Source organism: Lactuca saligna, chromosome 6 (assembly GCF_052625555.1).
Source record: "Lactuca saligna cultivar CGN05327 chromosome 6, ASM5262555v1, whole genome shotgun sequence".
NCBI lineage: Eukaryota > Viridiplantae > Streptophyta > Magnoliopsida > Asterales > Asteraceae > Lactuca > Lactuca saligna.
The window spans coordinates 137,307,323-137,315,552 of record NC_136422.1 but is presented as its reverse complement, the minus strand read 5'-3'; the positions used below and the strand labels follow the sequence as shown (position 1 = coordinate 137,315,552).

General features: G+C 36.4%; 1 non-coding gene across 1 annotated transcript; it reads right to left on the bottom strand.

The window, feature by feature from the left end:
- Positions 1 to 323: 323 nt before the first annotated feature.
- On the bottom strand, positions 324 to 430 carry LOC145003563 (small nucleolar RNA R71). The gene has a single exon (XR_013662019.1). It is a non-coding gene; the product is annotated as a small nucleolar RNA R71 (small nucleolar RNA).
- Between the last annotated feature and the right edge of the window lie 7,800 nt (positions 431 to 8,230).

Sequence of the window (8,230 nt, the reverse complement as noted above, 5' to 3'; positions counted from 1 at the left end):
TCCAGGCTTAGTACAACCCGCTATTCCTGCCACTTCCACATTCGGACTGATAGGACATATCCTTTCTGTACTTAAGGATATTCCATTATATGGAAAAGATCATGAGGACGCGTTCAAACATTTAGATGAAGTGAATGGCATTGTTGATTACTTCAATGTCCCGAATATTAACAGAGATATCGTCTTGCTAAGGATGCTTCCCGTTACCTTTAAAGGAGTTGCAAAGGATTTGTTAAAAGCACTTCCACCTGGGTACAATCACTACATGGGATCAAATGCGTGAGCAATTTCTAGACCAATTCTGTCCACCATCCAAGATAGCTAAACTCAAGAAGGCAATAGCTAATTTTAAGCAAAACCCAGGGGAGTCACTTTATGAAGCATGGGAGCGTTATAAGGGGTTGTTAAGGAATTATCCTTAACATGACCTTAACATTCAACAAGAAGTGCCCATATTTTATGACGTGGTCAATGTAATGACAAGACAACTCCTTGATTCTCAAGGACTGCTTACGAAGAATAATCTGGGCAAGTTCAAGGAATTAGTTGAAGAGTTTGCAAAGCATTCTCATGAATACCACAATCCAAGGAATGAAAGCGTGAAAGGAGTTGGGGGTGCACATTCTGACGAAATAGATGCTATGATGGCAATGCATAACACTATGGATATGAGATTGACCCAAATGTACCAATCAATTCATGCAATTTGAGTTGGTTGCGAGAGATGTAGTGGCCCATATTTGACAAAGGATTGCAATTTGGATGAATATGGGAATAAGAAAACTCAAGTTTTCTATTCGAGCGGGGACAAATACGATGAAGATTGGAGAAAACCATAGAAAGAGTGGCTACCTTATGATGAATACAAGAGGCAAAAGGAAGAAAAATATAGACAAACTGGCAAAGGATTCTACTAAAGAGAGCAACCACTAGCTGAGAAGAAATCAGAATTAGAGACCATGTTGATGAAGTTTATGGAAGCTTCATAAAAAAGGCATGATGCTACTAACAATGCAATAGATGAACAAAGAACTATAATGAAGAATCATCACGCAATAATGATAGATCAGCAAGAATTAATAAAAAAAATTAGCAAGCATCCATCAATAACCTTGAAGTACAACTTGGTCAACTTACCACTTTGGTTAATGAGAAGATGTTCCCGAAAAATCTTGAAAAGAAGAGTCAATATCGTGTAATGGTCATAGATACTAAAGAAGAGGCAATTTCTGAGTTCCTAGAAGCCTTAGAAGTGGAGCCACAGCAGCCCGATCCAACGCTAAAGAAGTTGAAGCTCGAATTTGAAGATATTGCTGAAATACAGAGTTCACGTCATGAGCCTGCTAAGATCACGTTGTGGGCTAGGTCTGAATAAAAAATTCCGTATCTTTTTCAGCTTATAAACCGCCTTTGTCATTCCCGTCTCGAGCACATCTTAGCCCACTGGAAAGGGAACATCAAGAGTTCATTAAACAAATAAAGGGAATTCCTATTAATGCTCCTTTTATTGATTCACTTGAAAAAGTTCCAGAATATGCTAACTTCCTCCAAGATTTAATAGACACTCGACATTAATTGAAAAAGAATTCTAAGGTGATTCTAAGTGAGCAAAGCTCAAAAGCTGTGTTGGGAGAGATACCTAAGAAGATAGGGGATCCTGGACGACTCACTCCCCCATGTGAGTTTGGGAATAATATGAAGGTTTATGCTTTAGTTGATTCTGGGGCTAGCATAAATTTGATGCCTTATTTGTTTTATCAAAATTTGAATATTCAAAAGTTGAAGGCTACAAAGATGACTATTCACATGGCGAACCGTTTAGTGACATAGCCCCGAGGCATAGTGGAAGATATTCTCGTGAAAATTGGGAAATTCGTTTTTCCAATAGACTTCGTTGTTTTGGATATGAAAGAAGATCCCAATGTACCGATTATTCTTGATCGCCCGTTACTTAACACTGCTGGAGCTCTGGTTGATATACGGGAGTCCAAGCTCACCTTGAGAGTTGGGGATGAGAAGGAAATTTTTGTAATAGACAATGGTTTCCAAGGGGGTGATGCTGAAGAACAGGTTTTCAACATTGATGAAGAGAATGAACTTAAAGAATTAGATAAGCTCATGGAAGAAGGAATCAAAAAAATTCAACAAGTTAAAGGAACAAACCGAGAGCATCTGATCCATTTTTAGTTGAACTCATTGCCTACACGAATCCAACTTCTTGGGTAAGCAAGGAGGATGATGAGATGTCAAGTGATGAAGAGGAGGTTACTTCAAAAGTAACAAGTCCAGTGGTCAAAGAAGAGAAGGATACTATGGAGCTTAATTGTGAAGGAAAATTGAAGACTAAAGGGATAAAACGCAAGCTCGATGGAGACGAAGTCAAGGCTAAAAAGGAGAATTCTAAAAAAACTTATATTTGTCGAGTGCAAGATTACAAGAGGCGTTTCAAGGAATAGAAGATCTTGGTGATGGACTCATCTGAAAATACAACGTAGGATGCACGGACTCCAGCTCATGACTCCATAAAAAAGAAACGCTTCTTGGGAGGCAACCGGAGTTTGGTTTGCATTTTCTTTCTTTTTCTTTTTTGTTTTTGAATTTTTAGTTCTAGAAACATCGATGTCATCCAACTCACTTTATTTATAAGTAAACACTAAGTGTGGGGTCCTAAAAATGAAGTGGTAAAATTTATGGAATATAATAAAATATTTAGGATTAATAAAATTTTTATTATCACACAGTATTCACGACGTGAATCAGTAGGATTCACGACGTGAGTCTGGAATTAACCGGACGATATAGCATTGATACATATTAGCCCATTTTCTATTAAATTACCAGGCCCACGATTAGTCCATTTTTGATATAGAATGAATGGCCAAAAATTAGGCCGAGACTGGACTCACGACGTGAATCCTTAAAGATTCATGACGTGAACAAGGATAAACTCGGGACCACAGATTAAAGAACATAGATCCCTCTTTGACCAAATCGTTCCTTATTCCTACTCCATTTTCGTTTTTACTTACGTAATCTTCCGATCTAAGGTAATATTTCTTTATTTCTCATGTCTAATTCTTCTTAACTAGGAACGGGTTAGGGTTTGTAATTAGTTGAATGTCGAAATTGTTCCCTAAAAGTCCTATAATAGCCTCGGAATGTTGATGATTTGTGGTTAGAATTAGCGTAGGATTAAACCCTAACCTTTGTATTGGCCCGATTTTTACAGAAAATAGACACTTTCTATTAGCGATGACGAACTCACAACGTGAATCCTTCAAGATTCACGATGTGAATTCTGGACAGGGCAGTTTCTTGTTTATTTTATTACTAATATGTTGGGTTGTGTTTGTTGGCTGTGTTTTGTGTTTACTTATGTAGAAATGGCTCCCAGAAGAGAGGTTCCAACCGGAGTAGCGGGTTTACACCCATTTTACAACTTTCCAACAACTACGCCCCAATAAGTGTTGACACGATGGAACAATCGGTTGGGGTGGCTTTACAACTGGGAGTTTGCTATTGCCCCCACTATTTAGTGGGCACGTTTGAGGGAAATCGGGCTTATGGATAGGCTATCCCCGTTCCTTACTAAAATTTTTATTGGGAATGGTTTTTCATTCACTTGCTCAGGATGGCTCAATCTTTTTCGGGTTCAAGAGCAGGTCTATAAGGAGTTATGTGTAGAGTTTTTTGCCACAGTGACATTCCACGAGAATGTCCAAGATCCACTTTATCAGCAAGTACTGGTCTTTCGTCTCGGGGGTGAGTATCGGAAATGTAGCCTCATGGAATTTTCTTGGAGGGTTGGTATTTATGATCACCAAGAGGCGATGACTCCTGAATTTGGAATGTTTTTTAGGGAGGCACCTAGAGCTTATGCAGGTGGTGTCACGGGATTTATTTTTGGAATTCTATTGCATTCGGGATATTCAAATCCGGAGTGTCCCCCGAGAGCAGCATTTGCTCTCCTATCTACCGTTTACTCCACTGGCTGATCACTTTCTCCATCAATCATAGACGGCATGGGGACAAAGTAACAAAGCATAACCTCTTCTTTTTATGGTGCATTTTGCAGCCAAGAGTGTGTTGCAACATTCCTTACTTTTTAGCACGCTTCTTGGCTGACTCTACTGCTAGTTCTCGTCCTGGGAGCCCTATTTGTGGATGGCATTTTATTACACGTCTGGCCAGGTCTTATGGAATTCTCGTTCTAGGTATCACTCGTTCTTTGACTTGCATGGAGGGGAACAAGGTTACTACGGGGTATTTGGAGACGATGAGAGTTGTGGGGAACTTTGGATCTCATTGGGGTATTTTGCCATCGGATGATGAGGGTGGTGAGCAGTACGGTGACCAACCTGAACCACAGCAAAGTCCGAGGCGGAGGAACGTGAGAGGAAGAGGAGAATGAGTGCAAGCAATGCATCCACCCAAACCCCTGGTAGGATCCCATAATGGGGACAATATGGCTGGTTATTTCGATTAACTTTCGTTGAGCGTTAATTGGATTGGAGGGACGGTAGAGAATTTGGTGCAACATTTCCACGTGGAACAACCTCCTCACCTAGGGTATCATTACCCAATTTTTCTGAGGTGGACGGAGTATCGTGGCCATGGAGGAGATGGGGCAGGTCCTAGTGGAGCTCGTGATGAATAAGAGGATAACTGATTGCTAGTTGTTTTTATTTATTTTAGTTTTTAGTTTTTATTTGGTTTTGATTTGTTGGTTTGAAAACATTGTTTGGGATTGTAAAACTATTAAGTTATTATGTTACTTTTCTCTTCTTTGGGTTGTTATTTTTCAGAATTGCTAGGAGCGCATACAAAGGATGTCGAGATATGAGTGCATATGTGTTTAGCCGGGAGTGTTTAAAGTGGAGAGTCGAGACCCATAATTTAAATTAAGTGTGGGGTGAGTCAAGCAAGAAGAAAGTTAGAGAGAAGAGTCCACTTTAATAGGGTTAGAAGAGTCTTAATCCATTAATACATGGGGTTAAATATAAAAATTGAAAGAAAGGTTTGAAGAATATATTTCTGGGATTCCAGTTTTCACGTCATTACTCTTTTGTTATTCACCTCGTGAGTTAGTATATGGTGACTTTTCAGAACCTGCTTCACATCGAATTCACCTCATGAATTTTAATACACTCACCTCATGAATTTTAATACACTCACGTCTTATTTTTCCATATTCATTATGTGGTTCACCACCATTCTTTTTGGGATTATTATGAAGATAATTATGGCTCATTTTCTCTACCATACAATATGGCGTATGATTTCCCACATTGTTCTTTCCATTTTGAACATTTTTCTGGACCACATTTGTTGAAGATTGAAGACTCGATTCCATATTTTGCCGGTACATTACTTATCCCGCGTGTCAAGATCCAATTTTCTACTCCTCAAAGTTTGTATTCAAGATGCACATTATATCCGCACTTTTGGAGATGATCACGCCACTATCCCAGGGGATTCTGTTCCTTTTTCTCTTTTTTTAGATTTATTTTATGCATACAATGAGGGCATTGTATAAAATAAATGTGGGGTAGGAGGTAGAAAAGTAAATTGCTAGATAATTTGGTAAATTTTAAATTTTCAAATTTTTATAATTGGATCTAGTAGTAATAATTTGAGCTGTAGTTGCTAGTGTTATATGGGATGATCCAATAAGAACTCAAATATTTAGTTGAGCCGATACACGTTACAGTGCATTTTTGGCCTCCTTTATTCTAGTGAAATCATGTGACAAAAACATAACCCTACTTAGTTTGAGGGATGCAATATGTTTAGCAGCCTAAACCTGAAATTTGTCCAAGAAAGCTATGTCTTAATGAATAAAGGTTGAAGTTAAGCGCCCCTGCTTAAGCATGTAGGTTTTTGAGTGATATATATAAAAAAAGTGAGACACATGTAAAAAAGAGAGAGAGAAATTACCAAAAAGTGAAAATTGAAGAATTTTTGGAGCAATCAAAGTCAAAATATGAAGATCAAAGAAAGAAAAAAATTCTGAAGAAATTCAAAAGTGGAAGATGCCAAATATCAAAGAAGAATTCAAGAGCTCCATTGTGGTATCTAAAAGTTGTAATTCTCTAGTTTATGTATGCTTGGGTAGCTTTACAAAAATACCTTGAGGTTAAGGTAGTCTTCCATAGATGGATTCGGAGGGTTGCATAAAATGAGCATTGTTCAAAAGAAGTTGACAAGTGTTTATGAGGATTGTGAGTATTTAGAATTGAGGGGGTTACTTAGTAAACATTTTAGACACAATGCGTGCATTGAGGTTTTAACATAATGGATGAGCTTGAGTTGGATCGTTTTATGTGATATTAGTAATGAATGTATGATTTAATATTTAGATTTGCTTAAGGGCAAGCAAAAAACAAGTGTGGGGTATTTTGATATTGCCATACTTATACATATTTTTAGGCAATATTTATTTACATTTCTATTGATATTTTGGTTATTTTCATAGAATAGTGGTACTTATGAGTTTTAATTGTTATATTGCAGCCAAATAGAAGCATCTTCGAAGATAGGGACTGAAATTGACAAGATATGGAATTTTGGAGGATTGAAGAAAGAAAGAACGGAAAATCACACAAAAGACATATTCACGACGTGAACAAGTCATGGTTCACGACGTGAGTAGAGAGTTCTAGAAGATATGCATGCGGGCGGAAGAGTCCTTGCCGAACACGGTTATCTCATATTCACGATGTGAATTTATATGGTTCACGACGTGAACTCAGGAAATCAGAAAACTATATATATCCTTGATCATTACGACTTGAGGACTTTTGGCTGGAGAAAAAGGTTACCGAAGGCGATTTTTAGCAGAAGAAGGGTTTCAACACCAAAAGAGTGAAGTTTCATAATTTAGTTTACTTAATTGATACTTATGAACATGTTTCCTTATACTTTGATTTGTAATAGTGTGTTAGTTGCTATTATGAGCAACTGAATCTAGCTACTCTTGTTTAGCTAGATGAAGCTTCTAACTTATGAATAGCTTGATTTTATATGGATTTATTTAGTTGGTAAATTGCTTATGTTTGATTTATAGTTACCTAGCATGCTTATGTTTGTTTCTTTAGTTGCTTAATTTCATATTCTGTGTAGTTTAATGACCATTAACTGCATGAACTTGTTTACCTAATGATTTAGTGAACATTAAGTTGTTAGAGCTAGGATTGACCAATCTTAGTTAGTAATTAAAATAAATAAACTTAGTTGTGCTAGAGAACGTAGTTTATGACTATAATTGCGTTTGCATAATAAATCTTACATAGCATATTCATAATCATAATTGGTTCTGTGTTTAATTGTGTGTGACCATACATAGTTTTACATGAATTAATTAATTATTGGTAAAGTTTGACTTAAATTACAAATATAATTATAACCAACTTGATAATCCATAATTAGCAGCTGGCCATAAGGATGAAGTAGATTCGAACTAAACAAGAGTGTTTTTTACTTATTGATTGAATTTGAGTTAAGTTCGTCTGATATTGTAACATCAGATACAACCCTTTTTAAACTTGTTAATAATTAGATTAATTTGATAGTAAGTAGATTAATTAGTAACACCGTTCTCTGTGATCGATACCCGACTTACCCAAGCTATACTGTAATCTAACTAGGTACACTATCTATAGGTTTATAGTTAGTCTAAATTTGTTAGGTTATAAATATTAAAATTAGTGGATACTTTTGTGCACATCAATATAAAATTGATAATGATGATTAACGAAAAAGAAAAAAATATTAAAGTAACACATGAAATGAAAAAAAAAACATGAACAAAGTATTGTTCCATAAAGGGGTTTGAAATTAATATATATATATATATATATATATATATATATATATATATATATATATATATATATATATATATATATATATATATAGCATGTGAATTAAATATCTTTTGTAATCTTATCTTTTGATTTTGATAATTACATTAATAATTATAAGAAAATTGTTTCTCATATTTTAATAGCTTGCATTATGAAGTGGTGTCAATAGCATTGAGCTCCACTTCAGCCAAACACATTTTTCTTCATTGTAATGCCAAACAGAGGGTCGAAGAGAGGAGGTTACCGAGTGGGGAAGAAGAAAGGAGAAGAGAGAGGAGTAGCTTAGCAGAAATCCGCCGAGTTTGGCCACCAAACTCGGCATGCCGAGTTCGTGGCCCGATGAGCACCAAATCATATTTGACGAG